This window comes from Ascaphus truei, chromosome 1 (assembly GCF_040206685.1).
Source record: "Ascaphus truei isolate aAscTru1 chromosome 1, aAscTru1.hap1, whole genome shotgun sequence".
Lineage (NCBI taxonomy): Eukaryota > Metazoa > Chordata > Amphibia > Anura > Ascaphidae > Ascaphus > Ascaphus truei.
In genome coordinates, this window is record NC_134483.1 from 103,262,690 (window position 1) to 103,284,695 (window position 22,006).

Consider the following 22,006-nt stretch of genomic DNA (forward strand, 5'->3'; position numbering starts at 1 on the left):
GGTTTGGTTGTGTAGCAGTTATGAAGAAATTATTAGTCAAATACATAAACGTAAGTATCTGATATGCTTGAATTCAGTGAACCTGAAACATGGAAAACATTGGTACTAAATGTGCTACTCTATATTAGTATGACTATCTAAACAATCTATCTAACAGGTGACTATCTTTCTGAGGAATCTGATTACACTAGTAAGATTTTTCTTTTGACTGGCTATGTATGGCTGCCTCTGAAAATAGTGGTAGGGGGGCGGGGGGTGCCCTATATATTCCCACAAGATATATTTCAAAGGCCTATACAAGATACTATCAAAACACTCAAATGCCCATTTATACAATAGAGTTTATACTTAAGAGAATTTTTGAACATTGACGTCTGTCAGTCTAGTAATGTGTTACCTACTGTATTTTACCAAGTTTATGTTAGTTTAGCATTATGGGTGGGGTTAAAATATGAACTGCACATATTGGGTTTAATTACACCAACCCTAGTGTTATTAAACCTCTGTTTGTCCTTGTGTACGCTTTTCTTACTAATGATCTGAAGCAAATATAAGGCAAAATGACAAATGTGTTATATGTGACACCTACAGTGTACCTAGCTTTCTTGGAGTTTCATATACAATTCTGCACGTATCAATACCAAGAAAAGTGAGCCTTTGTGAACCACAAAGGTATTCTGAATGTTTTGCTTGCAGCTGCATCAATGTAAGAAGCTTATTGATTAAGTCACTTTATTGGCACCGATTGATAGCCAAATATGCAAACAGCACCTTTTGTAATTTTTTAGAATACACCTTAAAAATGAAAAGTGGATTCACATGAGCAGAATACCCTGATACATTTTTATTCTAATTCTAACAGGACATAGAATAAAAGTGCCTCTCTCAGTTGGTTATTCATTAAACTGCAATCGAGTAGGTGACTTCAATGCTAGTTTATGTGCAATAGGGTCCTAATAAAATTATTTTTTCTTCTTTTGCTTCTATATATACACCCATTAAAGTCAATGAAGGGATTTGGTAGTGTTCTTTATGAAAATGTGTTGAATTGGTGCTACAGAAAAAAACAGCACCAGTTGTATAATCAATAACAAAAATAGATATGGTGCTGCTGTATGCACCAATGTTGCTCAATGGGGCAACTCTGATAAACAACCCCTCAATATGTTAAGTGATGTTGCACCACCTGTATCAGTGAGCAGTTTGGTAAGTGGTTACATGACTACAGAAGAGGAAAGGTGATGTCTATTTGTTATGCAGCTCACTCGAGGTATGTAATGCTGAACATACAGTTGAATTATCAATAGGCCTAAAAGCAAAGGTTCATGTGGCCCGCAACATCAAAGTGGTATGCCCAAAGACACCAGCCGCTGACAATGGCATTGGCACACGTTCAAACACTATGCAGGGTGTATTAACAAAGCCTACAAAAAAAGAGAAATGGCATAGAAATAATACCAAGGCTGTTCACAAGTGCTACGCTTACCACTTATGTTCTGTAGGTGCATTGCTTTTAAACGTTGATTAAATACATATTTTGCCATGAGAATTTATATTCTTTATTTATTATTATTTATTTTTTTTGGGGAGGGGAAGGGGGAGGGAAATAAAGGGAAGGCCCAAATTATATTTAAAAAAATGATTAAGACTGATACATTATATAAAGAGGTGCAAAATGAATCACTGGATGATACTAATCTTTCTAGAAGAACACGATAAAAAAGCACAATACTCAAAAAGGATAGTGAGTGCTCACATGGAAAAAATATATGCCAAATATATTGTGAATGTCTACAGAACCAACAATACACAAAGATTTATGCATAACTGTATAAATCAAGACTGGACAAGAAGAATTATCTCTATAACATTTTACAGGATACTCCTTCATCAGATACAGGCCAGTTACAGACCCTCCTATGCGGATTTGAATACACACTTGCATTCGTCATGACGTTGTGCCATGTAATACCGGAAACTGGGCCAGACATCATACAAAGTAATAATAATAAATATATATATATATATATATATATATATATATATATATATATATATATATATATATATATATATAGTTTGTTACATTGTATGATGTGTGGATCGTTGGCATGAAAGTAGTCATGACGCTGACGTGACGCTTCATCTTATTTCTGCTGAGAATAGATTTCCATAATAACGTTTACAGTGTTTACAAGAGAGTATTTAGAGCCTGAGTTTATGTAACTTGCATGCATGTAGCCTGACAAAGAGGAGATCCCCTGAAATGTTATGCAGCTGTGAGAGCTTTCCTCCGTTTTTATTTGTATTGTTATGTATAATTATTTTCACATTCTTGGTTCTGTGGTTATATTTTTCTATATATGCAATGTCCTTGTTCAAGCATTGAGATCTAGTAGTGTGTATTTAACAAAACTTATCCAACTGCAAAACTGGTGCAAAATGAATACACAAAAATGCACCAAACGTGTCAAATGAAAAAACGTCCATGTCTTTAATGGGATTCCTTGTCTTTAATTAACTTGGTGCAGCTTAATTTCCAATGTGGGCCAGATTTATAGAAGATATTGATAAACTTATCCCCTGGTGTTATAATTATGTTACTCCGTGCACACTTCTCAGTCAATGGATACATAGATCCCTAAATGTAAAACAATTTATTATTAAAGCCTCCTATTTTCTAAACTGCATACATATTAAAGATAAAATTATTTTCTTCTGACAGTGAAGGGGTTACATTTGTATGCGCCCAGACTCAGCCAATAACCAAACCAGCATGTATTGTACATTCCATAACATTATTTTGCTTTTAGGCTTTGAGGCCTACATTCACAATGCTACCATAACATAGCTTACAATTGTAAACCATCTGATAAATGAAAGGGATGTTACATGACTGAGTGCATTCACTTAATTGCAAGTGCAACATATATTAGTAAATGCTGCTGCTTTGGCTGATTAATATTTCTGGTATATTTCTTATGATAACTTTACCTCCTCATAATAGATGTACATACGTCAGGCCGGAGTGGAGCAGTATGATTACAACTAGCGCCTCTTATGGGCCCTTATTCGATATGTTACGAAGAGGTAGTAAGTGTGCTGGACAAGAGGTGACATCTGTTCATTTGATTGGGAATAAAATCCTCTCCAGCACAGGGAAAACGTATTAACGTGAGTCATGGCCTGGTGTTCTTGGTGTGATACCTTCCTCTAGATACAAATTCTCTGCCAAAATATAGCTAAGGAGGAGTCAACCTTCAATAAGTTAAAATAACTGTATGTAGGATGAATACTCTCTTGTTTTACGAAGTCATTTATTTTATGGTGTATAACTGCAGCTAGTAAAATTGATAGGACCATGTCATACTGAAAATAAGCAAGTCTACCATGGTTATGCAGCTAAATAAAAACCCACTAGATAAATAACAGACAAACAGTTGAAAAAATGTTTATATATATATTATTGAGCATGGAACAAAGAACAACGTTTTGGTCCAGAAGCGTTGATACTTTTTTCCATGCTCACCATATAATTGTGCCTTTATTATTTGCTTGTCTGTTATTTATTTCATATATTGCTCAACACCCAATTGCTGGGGGGTGTTTTTCTACAGCAGCACCTTACTTTATTATTCTTTGCCCTTTTTAATAGATTATTTATCTCTTTTTCAATAAATAATTTAAAAACAAACATCCAGTATAAAAATCAGGCCTAGTAGCTTTTTAATCATAAAAAACAGTTCCATGATAGACGACCACTGTTGTGATATAGCCTCTCATTAAAACGTAATATATATATATATATATATATATATATATATATATATATATATAAAACCTCCATGCATAAACAACTTAACCTAAAAAAAAGAATAGATTAAAAAAAAGTGTTTATTAAATTAACAAAAAGCAGACAGTGTGCTGCTGCTGAACAGTTGGTGCTCTCATTGGGAGGTGGGGGGGGGGGGTAGGGGGTTGCAGATGGCTGTGGGTGGGAAATGCCTCCACTTTCTTAAGCGATGGAGATGAGTGTGGTTGCACTTGATGTTCTCTCCCTTCCCCCCACCTCCCCCCAGCCAGGCTGTCTGTCACAGGGCATGGCATTGCCACTTGCCCCCGAGCGTGGGAATGGGAGCGTCCAGCCGTTCACATCTCCTGCATTCCGTTTAACCGAATCAATTAGGCAGGACAGACCCCATCCCAATCTCCTCCCCCTATTGCAGATCTCTCTCTCTTTCTCTCTTTTTTAGTCACTTCTACATACGTTTAAATTATTTTCACTTTGGGATGCCAGAGCTGTTTCCTGGATAGATTTGATCAACCTTAAACAACAGCAAAAAAAAAAAAAAGAGCAGAGGAGGAGCACACGTGGGTTTTGGTGTAAATGTCACTTTCATTTCCAATGCTGGAACCAGAGCATTACAGAACATTGTTTTTTTTTTTAACACTTTGACAAGGTGGGAGGCGATCTTGTCTCCATCATGTCTTTCTGCTTCATTGGCTTCCTCAAGGAAACCCTCTCAGAAGAGAGAAGCATCTGCCCTTGCATTTTAAAAAGAATAATAATAATTAAAAATAAAACAAATAAAACAACCACCAACCATCCCATGTTTCTTCTCTTTGCAGCTCTCTTCAGTAAGAAATAAATGAGTAAAGTATCTTGCCATCCAGCATAAAGTTTTTCCAAAGTCTTTATGGCAGGGACAATAAGAGTAAAGGTTATATTTGCATATATCCTTTTTTTTTTTTGTTATTAGAAGGGGAAAAAATACAACATTTTTTTTTATGCTGAACATCAAAAGTTGCACATACATTACCATCAGCACAATATCCGCATGGGGGTTAGCCAACAAATCCAGCAGCAACATTCAAATCCGTGCTCTGATTTGTGATAAAATGTTAGCAACAACAATCCGCTCACCCGAAAAAAATAAGATATATCAATATATGTTTTTTTTTTTTATATATATCATTTTGTGGTGTGTTTGTTGCTTTCGTTTTGCTTGGTCCAGTCCTCTGACAGTCCCTCTGCTGGGTTTTATTCCTTATCCGCGATCTGATGATTTTGAAGGAGTTTTTACTTTCGGTTATCTAGCTTTATGAAGACCAATACACTCATACAGCTAGATAACCAAAGATAACAACCCACTTCCCATACTGCAAATCTTGCTTGAGAATCCACATACCTCCTCCCCCCACCCCCCTCCCCTCCAAACATATTACATGTGATGATGGCTTTAAGGGCAGCCGGCGTCTTGTAACAACGATCCCCCTTATCAAATGCACTTGTTCCCAGCTTGTGTGCAGCTCATAAGCATCCAAAAGAGATCTGTTGCCGTCAAAGTTTATTCCCAACTTTCCTCTGGGCGAGTTATTCCGACAGTGATAATCACCCCCCATTTCTGTGCCAGAGATGAGCAGGTAAAGGCTGCTCCCGCAGACGCAAGGAGCAGTGCTTCCAATCTCCATCCCTTCCCAGGCCTCCTCTATTTGCATTGTAAATAGGGGCTTCATTCTCACCCAAGACTCCTTATAATAAGCAATATAAAGACGTGAAGGCTTCTGATCTCTGCAGCTCAGTCCGCCAGAGGAGAAAAAAAGGAGAAATCCCATTCCAGTCCAAAGTGACAAGATGATTCAATGGTCTGATCCTGATCCTCTCACATTATGCATGGCAGAGGTTTTTTTTTTTGTGGTGGTGGTTTTTCCCCCCCTCCCTCTTCCCCAAATGGTGGCAGCTTGATCACATACATCTCGTGTGGGGATGTTTTAGGGGGGGGGGGGCAGCTCCTCGTTTGCTCAGGACTCGTATGTAGGGGGGTGAGGGGCAGAGAAGAAGAAGAAGAAGAAGGAGAGGAAGGAGATGCCGTCTTGCTGGCTTTGCTGCTGCCACCGGTCTGAAAAAAGGAGAAAAGGGCCATCATTGGAGGGAGGGGGTGGAGAAGGGGGGGGGGGGAGGGAGTGAGGCGTTTCATTGCCAAAAATGTGGAGTAGCCCGGCAAGGTCAAAGGTGCTGGACAGCAGGAGACCAAGGTAATGATGATGTCATGAGAAAAAAAAAAGATCTTAAGTACACGGCTATTGATATGCATGAGAGTGATCAGCAGAGTGAGCTGCCCCCTCGCCATCAGCACTAGCGCTGGAACAGCTCCCCAGCTCCTCTACACATAGCTCATCCTGGGGCTCTATGCAGCCTGCTGCAAAACCAACCTGCTGCGGCCCTTCTGCACCTCATTGATGCAACTGAAATCTGCACTAGCAGCATCCAAAGGCTGCGAGGGATCTCTCTCTCTCTACGGACATATAGGGAAAGGAGTTGAGATCAGGGGGTGAGGGGCGGAGGGGGGGGGGGGAGGCGGGAGTCTCTCCCTGCATTTCTCTTCTGGCATACTGGCCTTGCACAGTGAGGGGAGGCACTTTGCTATTGCTTTAAAGCAGGGCCTTGTTTGCTTGAGACTGGGAATCAAATCTGTGATACGCAGTGAATCGGTGTGTAATTGCATGGACACTTTGCTCTGGATTCGTGTTTTTTAATGGCAATCGTGTGTTGGTCTGTCGTGCTTAGCAGGTGCTGTCACGACATGAAGATTAAGCAGTTCAAGTTTTTCTAGATTCCATTATAGGCTCCAGAAATGCTGCTGTGTCTCTTCCCATAACACTTGGATAAATGGGCGTTTGTTTATGTGCGTTAAGGTGGGATGGAGAGAGACTGACTTCTATACATCATCGAATTCCGTATACTATTATTATTTGTGATGTATGAACACTCATTTAAAGTGTCAAACACATTTTTGATAGACATTTCAATAAAAACAAATATGCAGTGTATTTTATTAAAACAGACAAAAATTTGGGTCCTACTATACCTTGCATGATATTGAAAACTTCTAAAGCCATTTATGTGTTAAAGAATCTCGTGTTCTACTGCAGCCTGTATGTGTATAATGAGTGTAATGCCTAGAAATGCAAACTATTTAATGATAGGTTTGATTGATACAACGTAATATATTATTATTCAACGTCATTAATATCATACTGTATTTGCATTCGTACATTGGAATATGGATGCAATCAACCAAGAACTGTAAATTAGGGGATATGCAACTATTATATTGTTGCCACAAAAGACAATATTGAACACTTCAGTCTTGTTGTATACTGTCATTTAAAATGTCATACATTGTAATGTATATTTGATATACGTTGTTATGTAGGTTATATGATAAACATGTTTGATACTGAATAGGTTGGGTTTTTTTGTAAATAATATTTGTTTCTATGTCTTTCTATGTATTATGCTTTTAAAAATGGAAATTAAAACAGAAAATGAAATGTGTATTGCTTACGGGTGACTTAGTCTGTTCTTACTGTATCAGACAGATGCATTATTTAATATCAATACATGGATGAGAAATATCTCTAAAGTTCTTGCACAAAAGCTTATCTGAAATAATGTTCTGATTATTAAATTGCATAAAGTGGATGGCATTAGCATTTTTTAAGTAGAGCATAATTAAAATGATACCAATGGATGTTCCTGTGTAAAAAATATGTGAAGAAGAGATCTACAACCCCCAGGAATGTGTGTACTGTTGATAAAGGGTATAATGTGTCATTGGTATCTCATCTCTATCTTGAAATCTGGGTAGGCACAGTTAGAACTGCTGAATTACAGATCCAATGCAGCACAGTGCATGTTAAAGACACGTGATCACTCCACAGTGTAAAACTCTAATGAGGTTTTCCAATATGGAGAAACCGTGTTTTTTCTGATATAACCAGCAATATCCTAATGTAGTCCAGCACTTGGACCACCCCATGCATTTTATAAGGTGGATGCCATGTAAGTAAGCCCTTATTTCTGTCACTCTTATTGTGCTTCTCTTATAAAAATATAACACGATTAATTTCTCTTTCTTTCCCCCCTCTCTCTCTCTCTGGTATATACTAAGGATGCTCGTTATATATATTTATATATAACGAGCACTCATAGGCCCAAGTCTGTATTTCTAAAATAGGCACATACATTAATAAATCTCCCTCATTCACACTCCCATAAATGTCACACAAAGAGGAACTATAATTGAGCTACAGGAAGAGGAAGTATTAAAACTTACATGTTCTCACACCTAGTACATTATAACGTATTTCACACCTAACACTTGGGCCTAATGCCTTTTGTTACATCAGGTGCAGCACAAGAATAGAATAAAGTATGCTTGACTCATACCTGCTTAATTGCTAAAAAAAAAAAAAAAAATCTGTCTCCAGAAAGTCAGTTTCACTGTAATAATATATCTTAATTACCTAGTCAATATTAAAATGTATGTGTCATACATGTTTCTACTATGTATCTTTTGGATTTACACAACTTGATGTGTTACATTGTAAGAATATAAATATCAGGCATTGGTCTACTATCCTCTCTCCTTGCTTTTCACTAACAATCTTCAGCATCATTGTTAAGTCTGTTTTCCTATATGCTCTATAGGTCTTTGGAGTGATGTCACGTGAAAAGTCCTTATTTATAATAGCATAACTAGTACTTACTATTGACTATTACTTCTCAAAATGAAATGTGTCCAATGCTTCATTTAAGTAATTTTATTCTACCTCAGCAACGAAACAGCATTTCACTTCGACATCAAATTCATTCATTTGTAGATCTTAGAAACAAATCAAGAATCTCTTTAATAAGGAGTTGCACTGGTTAACAGACCTGAGCGCCAAAACCAGTCAAAGTGACACTGGTTTAAATGAAAGCGTTATAATTACAGCTATTGGTACAACTAAAGCAAAGCACTTCACTAGTTCAATGTTCAGTGTGAGCTGTTCTATTTTCCCCTTTGTGCACAGATTTCTAGTTTCATTGACAAGGAAAGACGTACTATTTAGTCTGTACATTTGAATTACACATAGTTAATTATACGTCTACAGAACACCAACTACACATACACAAATCAGTCATGGAATACAAAAATGAGGATTTACATTTATCAACACACCTGTACTTTCGTTTCATATTGCAAAGCATCACAGAAAGCATGCCCACGTGTTTATGTAGGTATGCATGAGTCTATCTATATTAACAAATACAAATAGCATACGTGCATATACAATTACCTCTGTTTTGGGTTCCAGAGAAGCTGTCACATCCATATCACAGTCTGAAAAACATAGCAAGGAAATAATTATTTCAACAATGGGGAATTGAACACCTTATTCGTGCCTAGGATATTATTGTTATTTTGGTTAGGTTTGCCAAGAACATTCGAAATATTTATTTTGTACTATGCATTCTCAAATATTGTAGTCAAAATGTGATCGCCAGTATTTTGATTAAAATAAGTAACGTGTATATTAAATCTTTTCGTATAACAAAATGTGTTCTTGTGGAAGCAGTGGCCTCAAATAAAATGTCAACTGCTTATTATAAGGTGTTAAGAATGAAGGCTGTGGGTAAAAAATGGGTTTAGCTCGAATAGGGCAATATTCAAATATCAACATTTTAGTTACATATGTTCAATAAACAGTTGTATGCTTTATCTGACACAGTAATCAGCAAAGGTTGCAACTCATTTTAAATATTTACATTTCGGAAATAAATACGTTTAAGAACAGAAAAGCATGCATATAGGTAACATTTTATTTATTGAACTTGGAAGGTATTATAAAAAATGAAAATAGACTATGTGTAAAAAAATATTTCCAAGGCAAAGCAACATTTTACATGAATTGTACTAATTCTCGAAAATATTTTTTAAGGACCAATGAAAATCTGAGTTGTAAAGTGTTTGTTGCCTATTAAAGGATTCTATAGATGTTCCAAGCAATGATAAGCCCCAGACAGTAGTTAGAGACATGTGCATACATGGGTTCTGTATCTTGGGCCTAATGCAACTGAAAGCTAGTGTACTGTATATATTTGCACAGGCAGCATACTCGGGCTCCATCAGTGGCTCTCCTTCTGAGTTCTGACTATACATGACATTGTGTACTTTATACCTCATCCAATACCTAAAAACATATTTGATGAGTGTCCTACCAGTTCATCATAAGTAGTTGGATTCTATGTAATACATTTCAGAAGGATCATTCTTCATACCATTTAAATTATTTTTAAAATGTCACTGACAAAATTATATAAGCCAAATATAGCAAGCATTAAACTAAGAAACCCCAGTAGTATTGCTGAAATATCCACATTGCAGAATAGTAAGGTGAAAAATATGTTTTTATTTGAAATGGTATTATGTTTTTAAAAATTGCATTTTGGAGGATGATTAATGTATGTGGTAAAATAATCAGAGCTGAAAAATAGTTGCTGAACAAATTGGGTGAATTGTTTCACTATCAGGTCAGATGATATGATCTCCAGTGCAAAAAAAAAAACAGTTACACAATATACAGCTTCTCAAACACAATGGTAAAGAAAAGGCCTTTGCATTTGATAGTCCTGAAATTATAAAGACTGTTTACTTTTGCTGACATCCTACAGTGTAGAGCTATTTCCTCTTCTTACTTAACACGTGGGTGCTTGGTTATTACTTCCTAGAGCCAACTGGAAGTACAATATCAACAGGTCTGGCTTGATGTGTGCAAAATCAATTAGCAGCCACAGGCCAAGTGGATCCCTCATCCAGAAGTGAGTGAATATGCCTAGATATTGTGCATAGCACGGAAAGGACTGCAGTTGGCCTGGGGTATCACACAAGCAGAAACCAAGGAGAAACGTAAGAACCAAGAGAATTCAGATTTCTTAAGACAAATGTGTAAACTGGCATAATGCTCTTGATTAACTTGTTCTGCCACCTGCAGCTATAAAGAACAAATATCGACTAAAAAAGAAATGTACTTACATGATTTAGGACACGTTAAAGTCATGTCTCTTGATGATTTTACTCGGATCTTCCCAAAAAGAAAGAAGTTCTCACAATACAACATCCCATCTAACCACTGACAGCAAATTTCTCTTCTGGCTCCAAAAAAAAAAAAGAGAAGCTCAATGCGATGGAAAATGCAACTTAATCCCTTTGAATAATTCTTGTTTAGTTTCTTTTCAAATACCCCCGAAAGCCATTTCCAGAAAAAGGGGTGTACAAGACAAAAAAAAAAAAAAAAAGTTCCCCATGAGATATATGCTTAATAAGCCCTAGATAGAAAGTGAAGTGTGGTAGAGATGGGGTCTGCAAGTTTTTGGGAGGGTTGTCCAAGGTCTAGTCCAACCCTCTCAGCTGAGGAGGACGTGCTCTGAAACTCAACCATTTCCCCCTAATTCTTTTGTTACTGATGAACTGAAGCCCCATTGTTCACCCATTGCCACGGTCTTTTTCAGTTCCCACTATACGTTAAGCATTGCCAAAGATAATGAATTTGCACCAAAACCTCTTATAGTCCTCATGTGACAGACGGAACAAATTAGAAATGTCTGGTCTAAAGAAGATCGGTGGTTGCAGTTTTTCAATATAGAAGCCGTGCGCATATATTCCAACTTCACTCATGTATTTAGCATTTGCGAATACACCCTATATAAACACGTAAATAACATCCTATACAACGTTATTGTTTATTCTTTTATGATACTTTAGCATAGGATTTCACCAAGTATGTGTGTGTATGGTTTTTTTTTAAACAAAGGCCATGGATTTTTGTGTATATGTCATATGGGGGATTGGGTTAAGCAGTGAAGTTATGAGGATATTCACATTTCTTTCAGTCCCATGTACTTCTGGATGTGTTGGACGTATGATAAAGTTACACAGAGTAATATATGTGCAGTGTAAAGGGTGTGAGAAGAAGAGCCAGACGAGTTCAGTCCTGCCCGTGGGAGAAAATGACAGGAGGTTGAGAGGAGGGGAAGAGGAGAGGAGGATAGGAAGAGGGAGGAGGGAGATGGGGGGGGGGGGTTGGGATGACTGAAGCAAATTTAAATTGGCTTCACGATTTTGAATGTTAATGAGAACTGAAGGGAGGCGATAATGAGAGCGACAGAGAGAAAAAGAGGAACAGAGAGGGAGCCAGAGACGGAAGGAAATAAGTGTGTGTGTGTGTGTGTGTTGGGGGGGGGGGGGCTGAGATGTGGGAGAGGGAAAAGGAGATCGGAGGGGTAGGATACTCATGTGAGAGAGGGGGAGGTATAGTGGAAGAGATGGAAGAGTGAGGGAAATAAATAGCACAGAGATAGGATATTTCAGTGGGCTCTTGTGTGTAAGAGAATAGAACAGGATTTGCGAGAGTGGGTAGTAGGAAGAAACGTCTGTGTGAAATAATTGTATAAGGGAGGGTGGGAGAGAGAAGAGGAGAATAGAAGGTATAAAGAAGACAAGAAGAAAGATGCACAGTACGTGTGTGTGTGTGTGTGTGTGTGTGTGTGTGTGTGTGTGTGTGTGTGTGTGTGTGTGTGTGTGTGTGTGTGTGTGTGTGTGTGTGTGTGTGTGTGTGTGTGTGTGTGTGTGTGTGTGTGTGTGTGTGTGTGTGTGTGTGTGTGTGTGTGTGTGTGTGTGTGTGTGTGTGTGTGTTAGACCATGGAAGAATGACTGAATTATATAGAACTAGAACCTTGTCCCTTATTCTGAGTGAGTAAGATTTACTCAGTGAATCTCCCACTAAGTGCTGTGCTAGGAGAGATCTGCGTCAATCCAGGGTAGTTCTCCTCCGTACTTCACACCACATAACAACCCGGAACCACCTTGCCTGTCTGGAGCAATGCCATGGCCTTGATATGCACCCATAAATTGTGGGTTTACTAGGTGTGGACTCGGGCAGGATTAGACTGAGGGCCCACAAGCTTCAACTACTATTTATCCCAGCCACCTCTGAAACACAGCACCTTGAATATTAATTGTGATACTTATTTTCATTTTGCAGTACATTAAATCTAATATATATATATATATAAATAAAAAATCAAGCTAATGATCAAAAAAATCTGCATTTGTGCCTGTGATAATTTGGCACTCTATGCTCCTGTTTATGCTGTTTATGCCAAGAACAATCCAGTGATTACAATTGTCGAAAATATCTTATTCATTGACTCCTATTACAGCAAAACAGATAATTATATATTGGTCAAAGTAATCATCGTATTGTAGAACTTGTAGCATTAGGATTAAAGATACATACAATATGAAGAATTCCAACGTTTATATTTCTCAATAGGAGTCATTTCGATCTCAAGTGGAATTAGACTTCCAATGCTTTATTAGAAACCTAGAATGTATTTAAATAACGTAAGCCTTTGGTCAAATGGCATGAAAATTTGGTATAGAAAAAAATATTTAAGATACACTAACATGTCTACAAGAAGAAATACGCACATGTCATGCATTCTAATCTAGTGTGTGTGTGTGTGTGTGTGTGTGTGTGTGTGTGTGTGTGTGTGTGTGTGTGTATGTATGTATGTATGTATGTATGTATGTATATATATATATATATATATATATATATATATATATATATATATATATATATTGTGTGTGTGTGTGTGTGTGTGTGTATGTATGTTTTTGTGTGTGTGTGTGTGTGTGTGTGTGTGTGTGTGTGTGTGTGTGTGTGTGTGTGTGTGTGTGTGTGTGTGTGTGTGTGTGTGTGTGTATGTGTACATGAAAAAAAAATATTATTGAATGTATTAAGAATTCTGAATTTTGTTATAACGTCAAAAATATATGTATGTACGTGAAATGATCTATTAGTCCCACAGCTCAGGGTGGACACATAAGGTGAGTCGTATAAAGGTAGTACCCTACATTATTACATATACCCCAATCCCATCATGAATATCCCCTTTGATACTTACGGTCTAGATTAAGAAATAATGTAATTTAAAACGCACGGGGGTGTTTCAATTCCTTAACACCTACGGCGCTGGAGGGGGAGGTCATACATTATGAAGCAGGTAAGAGGACATCCTGCTGCTGCTGCTGCTGATGATGATGATATACAGTATAACAAAGCCTGGGTTACAGAACGGCGTGCATTACAGAAGGGCATTGTCTGCGATGCATAGGTGGGAAAGCTTGTACCCCAATATGTATCCTGAAATAAACAGTCTTTGGACATGTCTTCTGCAGGCTCATACATGTGTGCATGTGCCTTTGCCTACCTACTATTATGGGCGTGTTTGCAACTATATTTATACATACCAGTATACCATTATGCCTCAATATACATATGTGAGTTAAATGCATTGCACGTACACATAGATCCGTGATTGCATGCAGTGTGTTTATTCTTCCATATCTGTAAAGTCTCCCTCCTCCTCCTCCTCCTCCCCGGCCGCTGCTGCCCGAGCTCTCCCTCCCTCCCTCCCTGCTACGAGCCCTTGCTGTGGGTGTCAGAGCTCCCTCTGCCTCCTCTCTCAGCCAACTCCACTCCTCAGCTCCAGCAGCGAGCTCACGTCCACTGACGTCACCCGGCAGCCCCAGCCAGCACGCCTTGTCTTACATTTACATACATCAAGGAAATTAGGGCATTAAAAAAAGATATGCTAATCTGGCTCAGCACTGGATCCGGGCTCCCCACCCTTTTTCATTATAGAAAAGGTTTGATTTGATTATTATTTATTTATTTTTGAACAAGAAGAGTATATATATATATATATATATATAGAAGGAAGGAAGAGGAAGGAAAATCCCAAGATGAAACAAAATGCGGTGATGCTGGGAGAGGATTTGATGTTGGCTGTTCCGTGGTGCTGAGGACAGCCTGCAAGAAGAACAGGTTATAGGGCTGGAGAGAGAGATCTATGAATAATAAGGTCGCCACTGCGCCATTGCCTTCTCCTGCTCCTGTTGGTTCCAGGCTATAATATTTTTAAATACTGATGCATATGTAAAAGGTATATTTGCATTTTTTTTTTCATCTATTATTCTAAACATTGGCGTCTTTAATATATTAAAATGCTCTGCCTCTTAGTCTGTTGTGTGCCATGAACAAATGTGTTTCTTTGTGCCTGAAAGGGGTTTCATATACATTTATTTTGTAGTTAATAATCTAACCACAGTGTACATCACCTGCATTTGAGGTTTTTTTTTTTTTTAAACCACTGTTCTCTGATACACCTTTTTTTAGAGTATGGCACATACCATAATTATAATTGTTTAGCAACTAAAATATATACATTTTGCCAGTATAATTGGTCATAGGCATTGCAGTAAGAATAATTTAAATGATTCACAATAGGTCACCATAATATTATATATTAAGACGATTTGAATTGTTTTCAAACGTATTGCACAATAGACTCCTACAGTTAAAAATAAAATACTGTAGATAAACTGCTATTGTGGGGATTTTTTTTATACCTATTATATGTTAGATGATCTTTTAATCAAATCCTGTGTTACATTTTTTTCCCCTTTAAAATAAACTGTCGAATGTGCACAAAGGTTATTGAGCTGATAACTATAGGCTTATTGTGTATTTACACCTCTAACACACTATATAATTCAAAGGCCCTGAAATACCTTATTGTAAATGTATATTAGTTGATTGAAGTCATTGTCTATATGCAGAACAATGTAAAGCACAATGTAAAAACAATAATTTTATCCACACAAAACACACACAGACACATGTACACATCTCTACATGGAAATAAACAAATAAACGATAATAATAGAAATCCAAACATATGCATAATAAATGTGCAACATTGTTAATGACTTACCTGCAGCCGCACACTGGGCAAAAGTTGTCACTCCCTAAAGACCATTATGCAAATATATGTGCATATGTATAAATTCTAAGTGCTAAAAATGAACAAATAATAATAATGTGTCACTTGGGTTTTCTGCATTGGTAGCACCCTCACCCATCCCCTCTGTGTACTTTAACAATTTGTGCTCTTCTTGGTACAGTATGTCCAGTATATGTCAGTTATAGAAGCCCCTGTATCACCGTGCTCTTAGCATGTCACCAAATAAGAGTCCTCGCATATCAGGCGCACAATAGAAATAAATGCTGTGAAACACTGTGTTCTATTAAACCTTACTATTTTGCCAATATATATATATATATATATATATATATATATATATATATATATATATATATATATATATATATATATTTAATTTGATATATACAACTTAACATTTTTTAAGCAATTTAGAATAGCTCCACTAGAATATGATATAATATAATGTGCTGTATTCTCTCATTCTCTCTCTCTCTCTCTCTCATATTCGTATACATCTAAGAGTACATGTGCAGTACAGTAGATCCGATTTTCCACTTTCCCCTGTACCTCAGGTGTACGCCTCCTGTCTTCCCTGCCATATACTATAGTAGTACACAACACACACAGTGATTCTCCTGCTTACCGCGGGGGTCGGTCGCTGGTTTGCTTGATGAGGCTGCTGCCGTATAGTAGTGTAGGTATCCTTGGCATGTCTGTTGATGCCTGTCTTTGGGCCTGTGCCCTATTTGCCTGGGCCAGAGCGATGTCCCATTCTGCCTCTAGTGATAGCGGTGCCTGAACCCGCTCCCCCTTGTCTCCCCCTCTCTCATCTCTCCCCCTGCCCTCCCTCCCTCCCTTCCACTCCTCCTATCCATTGCCAGACAGCCAGGCAACTAAGTCCCTGCGAATCACAGCAGCAGTGACTGGCATTTGAATAAGAGTTTCATCCCTCCAAACACCTGACTTCTAAGCCAGTTTGAACACCCCAAAAACTGAAGACGTGTCTGTCTCACTCACACAATCACATTCACAGGAAGCAAACGTTGGTGGGGGAAAAAAAATAGCAGTATACATATAGTAATCTAAGAGAATGGCAACTTCTGTTTAGTAATTATTTATTTGTACTATGGATCCTCCAAGTCATATAGGCCAATTACTGTACTATAATACCCCCTCAATACATGTAAATGCTCTCCATTAGAATTCTGCTGGGTTTTTTGGTAGCAGAGTCGCTTTGTCAAACGCTCCCTTTTCTATCCACCTTGTCCTTATATTTGGCAGATGTAATGTCATTTTGAAAAAAAATAATATAAATATATATATATATATAGCAGTTTATTATTTTTTTTTTCTAAATTAGTACGAATTCATTTTTTTTATTTCTAAGAGCTAGTCTATGACACAACTTTTGTCTGTTAAAAATAACCTTACTTTCATTTCAAAGCTCTCTTGATTTCATCAGTAACTGTATCTTAAATACGCATAAAATGGTGGTTTTTCAAAATACACCAGGTAGCAGAATTTTATTAAAAATAAGACTAGCTAAACAAATACTTTGAAAGAGGCGCAAAGCTTTAATAATCTTCTGACAACATCAATTGCATGAATTAGAACAATTTAAGAACGTACACCTTTTCCAAAAAATGTAGCCAATTGTTTTGTATTATTATTAAGCACAGAAAGGAAAATCAAAGATAAAATAAATAATAATTTTAGTCTCCTTTTTTCAATGTCCTGATCTTCCTATTTAATACATTTCTGAAAACAAACCCGTTGACATAGTTTTGTGAATTGCTGACTGTGAAGGATGTCTTCTTTATGTAATTCCTACATTTATTTTAACAAAATAATCACTGTACGCTGTAATCAACCTGAACAAAAGGTGTAGGTGTAAATATTTAGAATATTTTCTTCTATATCGTCCATTAATGAATATAGTTATAGGTACAATGTATGAGCAAAAGAATACGTTTGTATGCCGTAGATTATAGAACATACAACGAATGTTGAGATGAAACCATTTTTTGTGACGTAAAGTATATTCAATTAGAAATTCATTGCATAATATCTATCTATCTATATATATATATATATATATATATATATATATATATATATATATATATATATATATATATATATGATGTGTGTGTGTGTGTACAATTCTTGGTCAGCTAATTTGTTGATTTACTTTAGTGTAAAACCCTTGATTGGCTCCATTTACAACTGATATCTATAATAAATTGTAATGCAATTGTACGTGTGTTGCTAAGAAAAACAATACACACAAGTGTACTCATATATGCCATATAAAACAATACTGAGCTTCTTCCCATTATTAATTACGAGGCTTCACGTCTGTATTTGTATTATTGCCTTGAATAACACTGCTTGGTCCTATGTATGAACTTCAACCAGCCATCTTCCACATACAGAAAATGTGTTGCAAAACGAATTGCAAAAACAACTGCAATTATCTCCTGCATAATGCTGGTTCCTCGGCTTGTAGCAGTTGTGGACTTCCAGCAAATAATTGCCTGGATCTGGGCTCAGCGGGTGGGTGCTGGATGGATCTTTGAAGCACATGGCATTGGTGCTGAGGGTAAGGGCTATAGATGGAAGGGGCGGGGGGGGTGGGGGGGGTGGGGTGGGGGGGTCTATACTGTCTCGCTTGGTTTCTATAGGCACGTTTGGCTGCGGTGGAACAGCGGCACCTGCTGGCCAAAGCACAGATAACTAATAGCCCTGGAGCTAAAGGAGCCAATTTTACTGCAGGTAAATAAAATACTGACTTCCAAAGGAGCTCTTTCTTATTCTCCATCTCTGAATTTCAGACTGAATCATTTAACTGCACACAGGGCTGTTTCCAATCATCAGAATTAACACTGGTGGAAAAAATAATCCTTCCCTATTAATAAACACAGACAATTAGGTCAATCTTGGCAACATATCTTAGTGACACCTTATTGGTCAGGCATATCCCAGCCCTGTAACATAGCGATTGAATCAGGAACCTTTCAATGTCGCTAATGTTTGATCTTCGGGAAATTAATCGCTAGGCACAGTTCCGAAAGATCTGGGTAAAAGTACAAACAGAGAAAAACATGTATACAATACACTGCACTGCGCACTTCCTGGGTAATATATAATATATCATCTTTCCTAAACAATTGATGTGATTTCTGTTGGCAAGGACTGTGTGATGGCCTCTCCGTAGTCCCTTATATGGATATTATGGATATTGTTTGATTGAATCTAAAATAACACCACTCGTATTTGTACCTATATAGTGTAAACATATTGCACGACCCTTTTCGACCTTAGTTAACGAATTTTGCAGTGGTGCTATTTTGCGGTTATATTATTCCACAAACTCGCTGAAAACGAATTTAAAACATAAAACCTTACTATAACACCAATTATATTTTACTTATGCAAGGTGGTGCAGCTGATAAATAGCTGTTCAATGTCATTCTCTTTCAGCATCTCTCTCACATGATATGAACTCCAATTTATCGCATGCATGTTGAACCTGCAAGATTAAAATATACATAGCATATTTGCATTGCCGATACGGATTACCTTCCACAAAACCATTGTATCCCAGCTCCCTCTTTATTATTAGGATTTTGATCCAATTTTGACTATATTCTAACTTTTTACCTTAGTGATGATCCCTTGTAAAAAAAATATATGAATCTCACTTCTTAAAATACAGATATATAGTTTCCCTTTTTTTTCGTTTTCAGGTGACCCATATAATGTATTGTGATCACCTTTGAAAACAATCAGCGCACACATGTTGCAATACGAATATGATCTGTATGTTCGTGTATAGGAGTGTCCATGAAGAAATAATTAAGCCATCTCAGAAGGGGGCTTGGTTAGACCCGTAGACTGTGGAATACGTGCAAGTATATCAGAAGAAGTCCTCCTTTGGCTTTGCTAGACCAATACGTGGTAATAATGCCCGTCAGGCAATGTGGTCTCATTATTTTAACGCTTGACACACCATGCCGAATTACCCGAACTTGCTGTGGGGTTTTACAGACTGCATTTCTTGCTACTAATGCGAATTTGATTGAGTAACCAGCCTGGTTGGGTCACTCCTGGCATGTGCTCTCCAGGCTGTGTCTTTGACATTCTTCTTCATGGTCAAATCTCACATACACTTTGATTAAGAGCAGCGTCTCAACTTCATTTTCTGTTTAAACTTCTGATTAGTCACTGCCATTAAATGAGACCGTATCTTTCGTTTATTCCCCAGTTACACCGTGCGTATGTTTCATGGTCTTTCATGTCCCACACCCATAGGAAAATGCAGCAACGCGTATTCTCTCCAGCTGCAACATTAGGGCATTTGCAAAGTGTGTAATCCACAAGTGTAAATCCCTTTCTATATACACGGAATGTTAGTGAGAAAGCGCAGCGGGTTTTTATGCATGTTCAATACATCTAATGAAGGTTAATACAAAACGCCTTAAATTGGCTGCAACATATATGCAGTTTTACCAGCTCATTTTCTCCAACAGACAATCATTGTTGAATTCACATAATGAAATCATATATTCCAACTGTGGCTATTAATTAGTTGCCAACATTTTCTGCAATGTCACCCCAAAAAAAATCATTCACCAACTATCTGTAACACTGTACTAGATTTGTCTGATCAGACCTCATTGTGTACTCAGTGAAAATGTCCTTTTTTTTTTTAATATAACCAGATTCTAGGGGCGATGCTAACTGCCTTTCTAAAATAGAAATAACCCAGCACATATCAAAGTTGATGATTGTTTTTAGAAATAATTGGTAATATAAACTATTGTTTCTGCGCTGCCTATTGGCGTTTAACTAAGAATTACATCAGTGCAAAGGGAGCCTCTTCAGATGGATTATTTCAAAGGCTGGTTCTGTCTGTGTTTCATCATAAGGTGCACAAAGCCGCTTCCATAAAAAGCTATTCCTCAATGCTAAAGGGTGTGCTGAATATTCATGCAGGATAATGAGCAGAGCTCAACTCAAGTCATTGTACTTACCCAAAATAATGCCAATCGAAATGGAGGCCCATGGGCTTCAACTTGATGCCCTTTTCAGGCAAAGGGACGAAGGGAGCATACTGCAGGTCTCCTCAAGCAGCCAGTTACATGCCAAGCATTAGAAAGGAGGACAGATCTGTGAGATTCCCAGCCAAAACTCACATAAGGCGTGTTAACCTGAACTTACTGCTTCACACCGTTGCAAACAGGCAGCTGCCTCTCAAGATTGTTTCAACTCCAAATTGCCCAAAGGATGCAAGAGTACAAAAATATGTATGTTTAGGTTCAGTTCGTACTGTTAGGCTTATTACTCATGCAAGTCTTCTAAATGGTGGGAATAACCAGTTCACTGTCTTGGTTTATGCAGCTAGAATTTACTTTCGGGTCTTCTGTTTGAGTTTAATGATTAAGATGCTGCAGTTCCACCTCCCATCACACAACACTTCAATCCTCTGTCCAATGGTAGGATTGTGAAGTACCTTTTGTAATGTCAATAACGACATTTTATTTCACAGTGCGAAATCACAAACTCTGGACCAAAACATTTAGGAGTGGGAAAAAATCCACTGAACCAAATAATTTATCTGTCAGTGCCATGCTTTTTTTTCCAAATCAAAATTAACACCATTACTATGCACAAGAAAACTGTCGTGTATAGTCATCAAATTATTTTTTATATTAACGAATTGAGTCAAAGCATTTCTCACCTATGGACCCTTTATTGTGTGCAATGAGTAGAATTTAAAGCCCCAAGTCAAAAGCCCAGCAGGGCACAAAAATAAGAAACAATACCTCAATCATATGGAAAGGTGTGTCTTCTACTGGTCCACCCATTGCCAAGGTGTGTGCCTGGAATCCTCCTGTCAATTTCTCCACCCCCCATTGTTTAACAAATGACAAGACTGCTTAAATAACTAACATAAACATAAGCTATACCCGATGCTCAATTTATTTTCTAAAAGGACAGAGGACAAAAATAATGATGCATGCTAGCCTCGCCTCATCTAATTCTTATGCTTAATTATTTCTGTTACCATTTGTACTCGGGGGATAAATACAAATGTGTCTTGCTGATGCTATTGTTAATCGCTAGCGTGTGAAATGTCTACAAGGGGGAAATAGGGTATTTCTTAACTGTATATATATATATATATATATATATATATATATATATATATATATATATATATATATATATATATATATATATATATATATATATATATATATATATATATATATATATATATATATATATATATATATATATATATATATATATATATAT

General features: G+C 37.2%; 1 long non-coding RNA gene across 7 annotated transcripts in view; it reads right to left on the bottom strand.

The window, feature by feature from the left end:
- LOC142490470 (uncharacterized) overlaps window positions 1-16,527 on the bottom strand; it is a 302,578-nt gene extending 286,051 nt beyond the window's left edge. Inside the window, exons 1-2 of one of the 7 annotated variants that reach the window (XR_012800077.1) lie at window positions 16,326-16,527; window positions 9,127-9,170 (exon numbers count right to left, since the gene is read on the bottom strand). This is a non-coding gene — a long non-coding RNA (uncharacterized LOC142490470). Of the gene's footprint in view, window positions 1-9,126; window positions 9,171-10,862; window positions 11,874-16,325 lie in introns of those variants that run through there. The other 6 variants (XR_012800073.1, XR_012800078.1, XR_012800076.1 and 3 more) reach the window with 6 other exon arrangements.
- Between the last annotated feature and the right edge of the window lie 5,479 nt (window positions 16,528-22,006).